Source organism: Rhinoderma darwinii, chromosome 10, assembly GCF_050947455.1.
Source record: "Rhinoderma darwinii isolate aRhiDar2 chromosome 10, aRhiDar2.hap1, whole genome shotgun sequence".
Lineage (NCBI taxonomy): Eukaryota > Metazoa > Chordata > Amphibia > Anura > Rhinodermatidae > Rhinoderma > Rhinoderma darwinii.
In genome coordinates this window covers 48118451-48133755 of record NC_134696.1, presented here as the reverse complement: position 1 = coordinate 48133755, position 15305 = coordinate 48118451, and the positions used below count along the sequence as shown (strand labels likewise).

At 42.3% G+C, this 15305-nt stretch overlaps 1 protein-coding gene and 1 long non-coding RNA gene across 2 annotated transcripts in view; one reads left to right on the top strand and one right to left on the bottom strand.

Annotated features, from left to right (window-relative positions):
- SLC17A7 (solute carrier family 17 member 7) overlaps positions 1-15305 on the bottom strand; it is a 130550-nt gene that overhangs the window by 23221 nt on the left and 92024 nt on the right. The gene's annotated exons all lie outside the window — the stretch shown is intronic.
- LOC142662039 (uncharacterized) overlaps positions 1-15305 on the top strand; it is an 82935-nt gene that overhangs the window by 4940 nt on the left and 62690 nt on the right. Inside the window, exon 2 of the long non-coding RNA XR_012850863.1 lies at positions 2245-2402. This is a non-coding gene — a long non-coding RNA (uncharacterized LOC142662039). The remainder of the gene's footprint in view (positions 1-2244; positions 2403-15305) is intronic.

Below are 15305 nucleotides of genomic sequence, written 5' to 3'. Positions count from 1 at the left end.
CCTTACCACTGGAGGCTGCTGTTTTGCCCTTAAACTTGCCCTTAACCAAGATGGCAAATGTTGCATCGTGTGGAACCACCTTGTTTCCTGTTTGGGCCTACTTCAGACCACATGGAATACCAAACAGTGCTTGAGTATTGTGACTTGTTCCAGTCTCCTGCTCCTGAGAACTGTCTTTGCCAGACTGTTCCTACTTCCTTGCTATCTACTTCTACTCGTGTTCCACCCTCCAAGCACTGTTCCTGGGGACGTCTCACTGGGTTCTGCACTGTGCTCCGCTCGCTACTTCTGACCATAGGATTCCAGCAGTGTTCGCCAGTATCGTAACACGGGTATTGTAATGCCTTACTTGTGGACGTAAACTGCTATTTGGGCACACTGTAGGGCTAAGAAGGTAAGGAGCGCCATTTGGAGCATGGATTTTGCTTGGTAGTAGTTTTGTTTGAGTATTACTGGTATTTCAGTTTATAGTACATCAGGGCATAATAAGAGGGTATAATAATGCGGTAAATAACACATTTATCTATAGATATGTGGTACGCTGTGAAGCAATCTGTTATGCGCAGGCCGGTGTCACACTGATAAATGGTTTTCTTTCTATCCCCCTGTTGTAACACTCTGCCCCTGTGGGGACTTTTTCTCCTTTGTAGTTTGGAAATTTAGCTGGGAAAGTGTTGCGCTGGTATAATACGGGCACCCTCGCTTCCAGCGGATGTGCTATGTCCCTTCCCTTTCTAGTTCCTAAATACTATCGCCTTACTAGTGCCATAACTTTTATTTTTCAGTTGATGGAGTGGTGTGTGTGCTTGTTTTTTGCGAGACAAGCTGTAGATTTTATTGTTACTATTCTGGAACACATACGACTTTTTGATTGGTTTTTATTGGGGTTTTTTTCGGCATTCACCGTGTGCCATAAATTACATGTTGACTTTATTCTGCGGGTCGATACGATTACGGCGATACCAAATTTACATAGTTTTTTTCATGTATTGCAGCTTTTACACAATAAAATCACTTTTTTTTAAAAAATCATTTATTTTCTGTTTCGCCATATTCTAAGACCCATAACTTTTTTATTTTTGCGTGGACAAATCTGTATCAGGGATTTATTGTTGTCTTTATTGGTACTATTTTGGACTTTTTGATCACTTTTTATTCTATTTTTTTGGGAGGAGATGTTACCTAAAAACAGGGATTCTGGCGTTGTTTTTAATTTTTTTACGACGTTCACTCTGCGGGATAAATGACATAATAGTTTTATGGTTTGGGTCGTTACGGATGCGGCGATACCAATTATGTATAGTTTTTTTTTTTGTTTTTTACGTTTTTTCCAATGATAAAAGACTTACTATGGGAAGAAAAGCAGTTTGGCTTTTATTTTTTTACTTGAAACTATTTTTTTTATTTTTTAACAACATTTTTATTAACTTTTTTTTATTTGTCCCACTATGGGACTTGAAGGCCTGAAGCCCCAATCGCTATTCTAGTACACTTCACTACATACGTAGTGTAGTGTATTAGAGCTGTCAGTTATTCACTGACAGCAAGCCGATGAGGACCCGCTCCGGCAGTTCCTCATCGGCTTCCGTACAAGGCAGATAGCAACTTAGAGATTGCTATTACCATTGAAACCCAGCGATTATCTCATTACCATGGAAATCAATGGTAATGCAAACGGAAAGCTATGGTTTCGATTCATGTGTTCCCCTGACGGAAAGGTCTGACGGATCCCATGAACGGAAGCCCGACGCAGATGTGAACGAAGCCTCAGCTGCAGTATATACAAACAGACAGTTATTGGGCACCTGCCACACATATACTGGGGCAAATGAAGATCAGAAAGGGGTGCTAGAGAAAAATTATCATGTATATGAAACAAGCATAAATAGAAAAAAATATATACTGAGCTTTGTGGTGAATTCATTTTCTGAGAATTTCTGCTAAACTCATCAGGATTTAAAAAAAAATGTAATTTGCTCATTTATCACTTGTATCTAGGACTTATTTTGGCTTTTATTGCAGTTTAACGCTGAAAGTTAATGTTTGTTAATGTTTCTTTTGAAAGTAAACATAAATTATTATCGTCCGTACAAATAAACATAATAATAATAAAATATGTCTTCAGCTTTCCCCACTTCTCAGTTTTTAAAAGCTTTAAAAGGTTAACTTTAATAGGCACTTTTACACATATGCCAAAACCAATAATGACCAACCATAATTTTTTTTATGATTTTCCCATTTTAGACATTTATGGCATTCTCACAAGGACCCCCAACCTATCTGGAGAATGAAGGTCCCCTGACCCCAGTTCTGCCAGCCAAGCTAGCCGCCGACAGCCATGTTTAGGAGGAGACTGAATGGAGAGGTGACCGCCGATGGTTTGTTTGAGGAAGTTGGATCAGGTGGGGATCCCAGAGTTGGTACCCTTACATATGAGACATTTATGGAATATCCAGTGGATAGTCTATGTCTAAATTGGTAAAACCCCAAAGCAGATCATATATAATGTAAATGGTAAATCACTGTGAGGAACATTTACTGTGCTGGCTGTAAATTGTCAATAGCGGTAAGGTGCAGTTAAGGATTACAATAGATGTTGGTATAGAAGATTAAATGGAACTTGATTCCAATGGAGTTACATAATTTTGCTATGTAGCCTCATGTTTATTGTGATTGTGACAACCTAATGTGTTTTTTTCTTGTGTAGTGATGTCATTGTGCATATTGTTACATTTTTTATTTTTGTTTATGTTATTCCTGATGTGTCACATCATTGTGTTTAGTATTTCTGTATTGTGACATCACTATGTATATTATGCCTGTACTGTGACAATCCTGTGTTCATTATCCCTATACGGTGACATCACTGTGTTTAGTATATCTGTATTGTGACATCATTATTCTTCTACTGTGACATCTCTGTGCACATTATTCATGTACTGTGACATCACTGTGTTTAGTATTTCTGTGTTATGGTATCACTGTGTATATTATACCTGTACTGTGACATTACTGTGTGCATTATCCCTGTACTGTGACATCACTGCGTGTATGATGCCTGTGCCGTAACTTCATTCAGTTAATTGCACCTTAAGGGTATGTGCACACACAAAATTAAAAACCTCTGAAAATACGGTGCTGTATTCAAGGAAAAACAGCTTCTGATTTTCAGATGTTTTTTTAATCAAAGTCGCGTTTTTAATGGCCGTTTTTGGAGCTGTTTTTCTATAGACTGTGAAAAACGGCTCCAAAAACAGCTGAAAAAGTGACATGCACTTCTTTTTCGCGGATGTTTTTTTACGTGGCCGTTTTGAAAAACGGCCGCGTAAAAAACGCCCCGTCGGAACAGAACGCTGTTTTTCCCATTTAAATCAATGGGCAGATGTTTGTAGGCGTTCTGCTTCCCGTTTTTCGGAGACGTTTACGGCCCGAAAAACGGCTGAAAACTCTACGTGTGAAAATTCCCTTAGGCCTCATGCACACGACCGTATTTTTTCCCACCCGTAAATACGGGTCCGGTGTCACACGTATTCGACCCGTTTTGCACCAGTATTTACGAACCCGTGCCCGTAAATATGGGTCCGGTGTCACCCGTATTCCACCCGTATTTACGGGCACGTTTTTGGCGGCAAAATAGCACTGCACTAATCGGCAGCCCCTTCTCTCTATCAGTGCAGGATAGAGAGAAGGGACAGCCCTTTCTGTAATAAAAGTTAAAGAAATTCATACTTACCCGGCCGTTGTCTTGGTGACGCGTCCCTCTCTTCACATCCAGCCCGACATCCCTGGATGACGCGGCAGTCCATGTGACCGCTGCAGCCTGTGATTGACCTGTGATTGGCTGCAGCGGTCACATGGCCTGAAACGTCATCCAGGACGTCGGGCCGGATGTCGAGAGGGACGCGTCACCAAGGCAACGGGCGGGAGACCGGACTGGAGGAAGCAGGAAGTTCTCGGTAAGTATGAACGTCTTTTGTTTTTATTTTTTACAGGTTTATTCTGATCGGTAGTCACTGTCCAGGGTGCTGAAAGAGTTACTGCCGATCAGTTAACTCTTTCAGCTCCCTGGACAGTGACTATTTACTGATGTCGCTTAGCAACGCTGCCGTAATGACGGGTGCACACATGTAGCCACCCGTCATTACGAGAGCTCCATAGACTTCTATGGACTGTCCGTGCCGTTATTACGGCCTGAAATAGGACATGTTCTATCTTTTTCAACGGCACGGGCACCTTCCCGTGAGAAAACGGGAAGGCACCCGTCGCCAATAGAAGTCTATGAGCCCGTTATTACGGGTCTTAATTACGACCCGTAATAACGGGAGTTTTTACGGTCGTGTGCATGAGGCCTAACTGTGACATTACCATGTGTAATATCTCCATGCTGTAACATCAGTGCGTTCAATATGTCTGTACTGTGACATCATTATTAGCTTCTCGTATAGGGAAGAGGCCACTGGACAGCAGTTGTCCATCATTTCAATATATATATTTCATATAGTCAAGCCTTTGTTTCCATAGTTTATAATATTAAACATGAATTGTATCCAAGTTGAGAAAGAAAACCTGGACCGCACATCTACTTGCTATACTTGATTTATTGCGGTTCAGCAAAATAAAATGTACGAACATGAGGTTCTTAGTAAACATTTTGATCAAATTGTATAAGCCCATTTGCCACTTCACGACAACCTCTTTCAAGTGAATCCCTACTCTACCAAGTGTAGTATCCCATGGCAACCAATGCCACTGCAACACAGCACCTGCAGAGGGAGCAACCCAGGTGACCAACAGCACCCATGCTGCCGGTCTAAGCCACCTCGGCTCCGGACCACGTCCCCCCACTGATACAGCACCACAGCAACAAAAGATTACCACGCAATACCACAAAAAAATGAACAGATGGAAAAAGCTCACCTTTCCCTGTAGTCTCAGGGGCCAACTGAGAACAATTAGGTAGGAACACATTTTTTATGCAGTTTCCTGCAAATAAAAATACCTGGGCCAAATGGGGGTGGAGTGCTGGTACCAGAAGAAAAAGACAGACTATATATATAACCAAGGGAAGATAAATTAATTAAGGACCAGTATTTTTTCTGTAACACCGAACATTTAGATAGTATAGACACTGTATAATGTATAGAACACGTACAGCTTTGTATATGGGTATGTTCACACGGCGGGGGTCCGTAACGGCTGAAATTACGGGGATGTTTCAGCCTGAAAACATCCCCGTAATTTCAGCCGTACCGGCATGTGCAGGCGCTTGAACGCCGCGTCAATTACGGCCGTAATTAGCGCTGCTATTCATTGGAGTCAATGAATAGCGGCTCCAATTACGGCCAAGGAAGTGACAGGTCACTTCTTCTACGCGGGCGTCTATTTACGCGCCGTCATTTGACAGCGGCGCGTAAATATACGCCTCGTGTGAACAGACAAACGTCTGCCCATTGCTTTCAATGGGCAGATGTTTGTCAGCGCTATTGAGGCGCTATTTTCGGGCGTAATTCGGGGCAAAAACTCCCGATTTACGTCCGTAAATAGGCCGTGTGAACATACCCTATGTGTTTTGGCTGTTTTGTATATGTTCACATGCTTACCAAAAAACGTCTGAAAATACGGAGCTATTTTCAAGGGAAAACAGCTCCTGATTTTCAGACTTTTTTTTAGCAACTCGCGTTTTTCGCTGTGTTTTTTCCGGCCGTTTTTGGAGAAGTTTTTCTATAGAGTCAATGAAAAACGGCTCTAAAAACGTCCCAAGAAGTGACACGCACTTCTTTTTCGCAGGTGTCTTTTTACGTGCCGTTTTTGGAAAACGAGGCGAAAAAAAGCACCCCGATTTTTCAGCCGTTTTTCGGGACGTTTGCGGGCCGAAAAACATATGAAAATACTACGTGTGAACATACCATAATGAGTACAGGGTTGATTCTCTGTTTATTGCTTTTTCTACTTATTCTAAGAACAGGCAGCAGATTAACATTGACAGATTGTGCGACACATCAACTGCTATGAACTAAAAATGCACAACACTTGGATGCTTTACAGAAAGGAGCATTGGTTTTGTTTACTGTACCACAAGCATTCAGAGTAATGAAAATATAAAGAAAAATAAAGCAATGAATATACAGGTTTTTGTCTAGATTTACACAAACAGTCCCTGCACACATGCATGGCCACGTCTTCATTCAGTCTCCACCTGAATGTGGCTATGGCCGGACGCATCAGTGGAACAGGGCTCAATGAACCTCTGTTCTCCTGATAGATGGGGTATCAAGGATGAAATTTGAATATTCCAGACATGTCTATGGAGAAATCCCTTTAAGGCTGAGTTCACACGTGCGCAAAGCCACTTAACAGCTCCATGTGGCTGCAGCATATGATGCGCGGCTGCGTGCTTTTCGCGCAGCCGCCATCATAATGACACTCCGTTTGGATGTTTGTAAACAGAAAAGCACGTGGTGCTTTTCTGTTTTCATTCATCCTTTTGACAGCTGTTGCGCGAATCACGCAGTTCGCACGGAAGTGCTTCCGTGCGGCATGCGTTGTTTTCACGCACCCATTGACTTCAATGGGTGTGTGATTCGCGCCAAATGCCCAAAGAACGGACATGTCGTGACTTTTTTTCAGCGGACTCACGCTGAGTAAAAATCACGGACATGTCTGCACGGCCCCATAGACTAATATAGGTCCGTGCAACGCGCGTGCAAATCACGCGCGTTGCACGGACGTAATTCCCGTTCGTCTGAATAAAGCCTAAAGGGTATATAAATGCATCCGTTGATTACTCCTAACCCCCCAAACAAAGGAAAAACATATAAATGTAATGTGTATAGGAGATTAACAATCTAATTCAAAATCTTCTTGATATTACTGTACCAGTATTTGTCTGGTTTCTTCAGCAGTCAAGTTATTAACTTTGGGTCCAGACACTAAATGAAGCAGCTCCCTCTTCCTCTCAGCAATCATCAGTTTGTTTTACATCTATACAATTCATGTCATGTAATCAAACATTAAGGGTATGTGCACACACACTAATTACGTCCGTAATTGACGGACGTATTTCGGCCGCAAGTAGTGGACCGAACACAGTGCAGGGAGCCGGGCTCCTAGCATCATACTTATGTACGATGCTAGGAGTCCCTGCCTCTCCGTGGAACTACTGTCCCATACTGAAAACATGATTTCAGTACGGGACAGTTGTCCTGCAGAGAGGCAGGGACTCCTAGCATCGTACATAAGTATGATGCTAGGAGCCCGGCTCCCTGCACTGAGTTCGGTCCGGGACTTCCGGCCGAAATACGTCCGTCCATTACGGACGTTAATGTGGTCGTGTGAACCCAGCCTTACTTCTCTAGATCTCCAAGAAAACTCCATAAGTTTTAGATGAGAAGATAAGGATTGCTACATTTGTACATAGTTTATTTTTTTTCTATATTACATAAAACAATACAGCTGTTACAATTACAACACAAAAAATCATGCTACATTAAGCACATAGGACATCAAAATGTCCAATCTTTACATAGTTCATAGGGTTGAAAAAAGACACAGGTCCATCAAGTCGTCCAACACACAATCCTACCGTGTTAATCCAGAGGAAGGAAAAAACCCCATGGGATTAATGCCAATTGCCTGATTAGGGTAAAAATTCCTCCCTGACTCCAAATATGGCAATCAGAATAACTCCCTGGATCATTGTCCCTTCTCCAGAATCTAGTACTCATAACCTGTAATATTATATTTTTTAAGAGAGGCATCAAGGTCCTTCTTGAACTTGTTCAAAGAATCAACCATCACCACATCCTGTGGCAGAGAGTTCCATAGTCTCACTGCTCTTACAGTAAAGAATCCCCGTCTATGATGATGGTGAAACCTTTTCTCCTCTAGACGTAGAGGATGCCCCTTTGTCTTTTGTCCTTGTTACAGGCCTAGGTGTAAAAAGATAATTAGAAAGATCTCTGTACTGTCCAATTATATATTTGTTCTAAACTGAATAGCCCCAAGTTTGATAATCTTTCTTGGTACTGCAATCCACCCTTAACTAACTTCCCTTAACTAACTTGGTTGCCCTTTTTTGCACCCGTTCTAGTTAAGCCATGTTCTTCTTATACACAGGTGGCCAAAATTGTACACAATATTCCATATGTGGTCTCACTAGTGATTTGTATAGAAGCAAAATTATGTTCTGTCATGAGCATCTATGCCTCTTCTGATGCATTCCATGATTTTATTTGCCTTGGCAGCAGCTGCCTGGTACTAATTGCTAAAGGAAAATGTACTGTCCACCAATATCCACAATTTTTTTTCAGTAGTAGTTTTCCTCGGTGTTTTACCATTTAATCCATAATTGTAAAATTTGGACCCTCGTTCCAAGTTCATAACCTTACATTTATCCGCATTAAATTTAATTTTCCATTTCTCTGCCCAAATTTCCCCCTTCCCCAAATCCCTCTCTAGTATTACATTATTCTGCTCTGTGTTGATTACTTTACAAGGCTTAGTGTCATCTGCAAATACTGAAATGATACTCTGTAAGCCCTCTACAAGGTCATTAATAAACATATTAAAAAGAAGAGGGCCCAATACTGACCCCTGTGGGACCCCACTGGTAACTGCGACCCACTCTGAGGATGTACCATTAATAACCACCCTCTGTTTTCTATCACTGAGCCAGTTGTTGACCCAATTACCCATATTTTCCCCCAGTCCCAGCATTTTCATTTTATATACCAACCTTTTATGCGGCACAGTGTCAAACGCCTTTGAATCGTCTAGATACACCATATCCACAGCCTCACCCAGATCCCTTCTAGAACTGACGTCCTCACAGAAGTAATCAGATTGGTTTGACAGTACCGATCCCTCATAAACCCATGCTGATGCTGCGTTAACAGTTTATTTGCATTGGGATACTCCAGGATAGCATCTCAGAGAAAACACTAAAATATTTTACCCACAATAGAGGTTAAATGTACAGGCCTATAGTTTCCTGGCTCACTTTTTAACACCTTTTTGAATATTGGCACCACATTTGCTTTGCGCCAGTCCTGTGGAACAGACTCAGTCATTACAGAATCTTTAAACATCAGAAATAAGGGTCTGTCTACCACGGTACTTAATTCCTGCAGAACTCAGGGGTGTATACCATCCGGACCCGGTGATTTGTCTATTTTAGTGCTTTTAAGGCGGCGCTGCTCTTCTTACTGGGTTAAGCATGTGACATTTAATGGAGAATTTACTTTATCCCTAATCATGTTGTCTGGCATTGGATTTTCCTGCATTGGATTTTCCTGTGTAAATACAGTAGAGAAAAAGGCGTTTAATAGATTTTACTTTTCCTCATCCTCCTCCACCATTATACCCAGATTATTTTTGAGAGGGCCGATACTTTCAGTTTTCAGTTTATTATTATTTATGTATTTGAAAAATATGTTTGGGTTATTTCTACTTTCTTTGGCACTGAGTCTCTCTATTTCAAACATTGCTGCCTTTATTTGTCTCTTACACAACTTATATTTTTAATAAATAATTTTATAATTATTTAATGCCTCGTCACTACTATTCTGCTTTAGTTTGAACGCTTTCTTTTTATCATTTATTGCCCCCCTTACTGTTTTATTTAACCACATTGGTTTCCCCCTGTTTCTAGCTTGTATATATTTTTTACAGGACCTATTTAAGAGGCTTTTAAAAATGTCCCATTTAGTTTGTGTATTTTTATTTTTGAGGACATTGTCCCAGTTTATGCCCTTAAGGTCATCGCTCTACCAAACATCTTATTAAAGGATACGTGAAAACTTAATATGTTGCGGTCACTATTACCTAGGTGACCCCCAACCTGTACTTTTGATATCCTGTCCAGCCTATTGGTTAAAATTAGGTCTAGAAGTGCCCCCCCCCTCCCCCTCTTGTTGGGTCTTGCACCAGTTGTGAAAGGTAATTGCCAAAATCCTGTTTCCTTTGTTGGACCTGCAGGTTTCTGCCTCCCAGTTTATATCAAGGAGGAGGCAGATCCGTAAAAAGATAAAAACTCCCGTATGGCGGACGCCAAGTGCCTCATTAGGGGAAAAATTTCTCCCTGACTCCAAATATGGAAATCAGAATAAATAGCTGGATCAACGTTCCATCTCCAGAATCCAGTACTCATAACCTGTAATATTATATTTTTCAAGAAAGGCATCAAGGCCCTTCTAGAACTTGCTCAATGAACCAACGATCACAACATCCTGTGGCAAAGAGTTCCATAGTCTCACTGCTCTTACAGTAAAGAATCCCCGTCTATAATTATGGGGAAACCTTCTTTCCTCTAGATGTAGATAATGCCGCCTTGTCATGGTTACAATCCTACAGTAGGTGCAAAAAGATAATTAGAAAGATCTCTATCCCATTATCAGTTAATTTAATGGTAATTTAATAATAAAGTGAAGCCACGGTGTCAGTGCAAAAATAAAGACTATAGCAGACATTGATATACCACATAGAGGAACAAATTCAAATAAAATTGTATTAATAAAAAAAATATATAGCCTTTTGCTTGTACTTCTCACTTTTGGTGACTGGACACATTCAAATTGACTGCCAGGTAAGGCTTCGTTCACGTCTGCGCCAGGGTCCCGTTCCGACATTCCGTCGGAGCTTTCCATCAGAACGGGACCCTGACTGACACAAACGGACACCAAAGGTTTCTGTTTTCATCACTATTGATTTCAATGGTGACGGATCCGGTGTGAATGGTTTCCGTTTGTCTCAGTTGTGCAAGGGTTCCGTAGTTTTGACGGAATCAATACCGTAGTCGACTACTCTATTGATTCCATCAAAATTACGGAACCCTTGCACAACTGAGACAAATGGAAACCATTAGCACCGGATCCGTCTCCATTGAAATCAATGGTGATGGAAACGGAAACCTTCGTTCACATCTACGCCACGGTCCTGTTCCGACGGAAAGCTCAGACGGAACGGGACCCTGGCGCAGATGTGAACGAAGCCTTGGTGTTCATTTTGAATATGCCATGTGGCCAGGCTGTCCCCAGCTAAAGTATCCAATGACAAAATAAATAACATTTAGTTCATATCTAATCGATGTAACCCTGACGGAAAAACAGATACATGTAATGCTACAAATAGCAGACTATTGGCTTTTCTTTTAACATCCATTCAATATTAAAGAGAATGGGTCATACTGGGTTAACAACTGCAATGGTTGTCCTCAGTGCCAACAATAGAGTATTACATTCGTTTCTACTCCCTTTCTATCAGTGACCAGATGCTTCCTGGAACTCACTCATTATTTTTACAGTAACATAGTTTAGTTAATAAAGTTGAAAAAAGACTAATGTTCAAGTTCAACCTACGCTACTGTAATGTTTATTCAGAGGAAGGCAAAAACCTCAATGAGGCAAAAAAATAATAATAATTTGAGGGGAAACATTCCTTTCCAACTCTAAATATGGCGATCAGAATAAGTCCGTGGATCAACCACTCATCTCCAGTATGTAGTACATATATAAATTGTAATATTATTACTTTTAAGAAAGACATCTATGCCCCTTTTAAAAATTTTCAACTAATCAACATCCTCTGGCAGAGAATTTCACTGTGTCAGTGCTCTTACAGTAAAGAATCCCCTTCTTTTCTCTAGACGTAGTGGATTCCCCCTGCAATAGTCACAGTTTTGGGTTTAAAAAGATCATTGAATCATATTATTTATTTATACATAATTATAAGGTCACCCTAACCCATCTTTTTCCAAAACGTATAATCTTTTTAGGTATTGAAGTTTAACAACTTAATGTATTACTTTGGTTGCCGACCCAGCTCTACTATGTCTTTCTTGTACACTAGTACACAAAACTATACACAATATTCCATGTGTGGTCTAACTTGTGATTTGTATAGAGGTAGAACTATACAACGGTTCTCAAAATGTTCATCTATGCTTCTTTTTCTATTCCATGATTTTATTTGACTTGGCAGCAGCTGTCTGGCATTGGTCACTACAGTTTATTTAGCTGTCCACTATTTACTTTTGCATTTGGTTCCTAAACTAAATTTAGGGCTTTTTAGCACACGTGTGAAACAGTGGGGTTTCCTGATTTAGAATAGAGAAATTGAACTGTATTACACATTTATTTAAAATAAGGCTTTCTAATCAGATGTTGAAAGTTGTGCTAAAATGGCGGCTATAATGAACTAAAGGTCTTCGACTTAAGATAATAGCAGCAAAAGGGGAGAGTGAAGTGGCGGTACAATACCATAAATTTATATTTCATTACTATAGTACAGATAGATCCTTTATCATGAAACTGGTTTGCTAACAAGTGAGGACTGTCCACAACCTACTAAATGAAGTGTTCTGTGTCCAGTAAACTGTAATGAGTAAGAAGAAAGAAGAAAATTGCTGTAAGATACTGCAGTGTCGAGTATTATTGATTGGGCCGGGTTTTCGTTCTACTGCTGCCTCATTAATGCACTGTTATTGAGTTGGCTGAGAGGGATAAGGGAAGGAATTCTAAATAGGTAATTAAAATACATCAATACCCTCTTGGCCCCGTACAATTCGTGGCATGTACTGAAGTCAACCACCACACGGCAGGTCTCATTAACTTGTGCCTTGGAGCCAATGTATCAACATACCTAGACGTAGCATGCCCTATACTTGATTTCTTACTGTGCCTAGTTGTGGGGCTGTGAAACACAGATGGCTCACAGGAAAACAAGTGTTAATAGAAGCAGTGTGCCTTGTATAGTGAGGGAAATAAGTATTTGATCCCTTGCTGATTTTGTAGGTTTGCCCACTGTCAAAGACATGAACAGTCTAGAATTTTTAGGCTAGGTTACTTTTACCAGTGAGAGATAGATTATATAAAAAAAAAAAAAGAAAATCACATAGTCAAAATTATATATATTTATTTGCATTGTGCACAGAGAAATATGTATTTGATCCCCTACCAACCATTAAGAGTTCAGCCTCCTCCAGACCAGTTACACGCTCCAAATCAACTTGGTGCCTGCATTAAAGACAGCTGTCTTAAATGGTCACCTGTATAAAAGACTCCTGTCCACAGACTCAATTAATTAGTCTGACTCTAACCTCTACAACATGGGCAAGACCAAAGAGCTTTCTAAGGCTGTCAGGGACAAGATCATAGACCTGCACAAGGCTGGAATGGGCTACAAAACCATAAGTAAGACGCTGGGTGAGAAGGAGACAACTGTCGGTGCAATAGTAAGAAAATGGAAGACATACAAAATGACTGTCAATCGACATCGATCTGGGGCTTCATGCAAAATCTCACCTCGTGGGGTATCCCTGATCCTGAGGAAGGTGAGAGCTCAGCCGAAAACTACACGGGGGGAACTTGTTAATGATCTCAAGGCAGCTGGTACCACAGTCACCAAGAAAACCATTGGTAACACATTAAGCCGTAATGGATTAAAATCCTGCAGTGCCCGCAAGGTCCCCCTGCTCAAGAAGGCACATGTACAGGCCTGTCTGAAGTTTGCAAATGAACATCTGGATGATTCTGAGAGTGATTGGGAGAAGGTGCTGTGGTCAGATGAGACTAAAATTGAGCTCTTTGGCATTAACTCAACTCGCCGTGTTTGGAGGAAGAGAAATGCTGCCTATGGCCCAAAGAACACCGTCCCCACTGTCAAGCATGGAGGTGGAAACATTATGTTTTGGGGGTGTTTCTCTGCTAAGGGCACAGGACTACTTCACTGCATCAATGGGAGAATGGATGGAGCCATGTACCGTCAAATCCTGAGTGACAACCTCCTTCCCTCCACCAGGACATTAAAAATGGCTCGTGGCTGGGTCTTCCAGCACGACAATGACCACGAAACATACAGCCAAGGCAACAAAGGAGTGGCTCAAAAAGAAGCACATTAAGGTCATGGAGTGGCCTAGCCAGTCTCCAGACCTTAATCCCATCAAAAACGTATGGAGGGAGCTGAAGATCCGAGGTGCCAAGCGACAGCCTCGAAATCTTAATGATTTTGTAAAGGATCTGCCAGGCACTACGTCTGTGGATACTCCCAGGGTTAATCAGTCGACACCTGAGGCCAGACCTCTTAGACTGACACCGGCTCCCACCAATCAGGGTGGCAGGCTCAGGAGTGGGAGAGCCTATCACGGCCTGGTCAGTCGGAGTTAGCTCCGCCCCCTGTCCATTTATACCTGCCTTTTTCTCTTCCTCATTGCTTGTTATTCTTCTTGGATTCCTGGCCCCACTGCTGCCTTGCTCCAGCCTGCTTCTGCCGTGCTTCTGCCTTGCTTCAGTTCCCGCTTATCCTGCTTCGCTCTGCCCCTGGCTTGCTTCCTGCTCCGTGCTCTGCGTTTGTATACTCCACTACATCATGATCCTGACTGGCTCGTTCACCACTCCGTTTCCTCACAGTGTTCCGTGGGCTACTGCCCCTTCCCTTGCTTGTTCCCTGTTTGTATCCCCTTGCACTTAGTCAGCGTAAGGACCGCCGCCAAGTTGTACCCCGTTGCCTAGGGCGGGTCGTTGCAAGTAGGCAGGGACAGGGCGGTGGGTAGATTAGGGCTCACTTGTTCCCTTCACCTCCTTCCTGCCATAACATAATAACAAGCCCATACCTAGTCTACCATTTCTCCTACGCTGACGCTATCATGGACCCCCTTGAGACCCTGACCCAGCAGATGCAGGGCCTCTCCCTACAGGTCCAGGCCCTGGCTCAGAGGGTCAACCAGTCTGACGCTGCCATAGTAGTACCCATCACCTCACCTCTAGAACCCGACCTCAAGTTACCTGACCGGTTCTCAGGGGACCGTAAGACTTTTCTCTCCTTCCGGGAGAGTTGCAGACTTTACTTCCGTCTAAAACCTCACTCCTCAGGTTCCGAGAACCAGCGGGTGGGTATCATTATATCCCGACTCCAGGAAGGGCCCCAAGAGTGGGCCTTCTCCTTGGCTCCTGATGCCCCTGAACTTTCCTCCGTCGATCGTTTTTTTCTCTGCCCTCGGACTCATTTACGACGAGACTGACAGGACTGCCTTAGCCGAGAGTCAGCTGGTGACCTTACGTCAGGGTAGGAGACCTGTTGAGGAATACTGTTCTGATTTTAGAAAGTGGTGCGTAGCTTCTCGGTGGAACGACCCGGCCCTAAGGTGCCAGTTTAGGTTAGGATTATCTGACGCCCTGAAGGATCTGCTTGTTAGCTACCCCTCTTCTGACTCCCTAGACCAGGTTATGGCCCTAGCAGTACGACTTGACCGACGTCTCAGGGAACGTCAGCTTGAACGTTTCAATGTTTTCCCCTCTGACTTCCCTGCGATT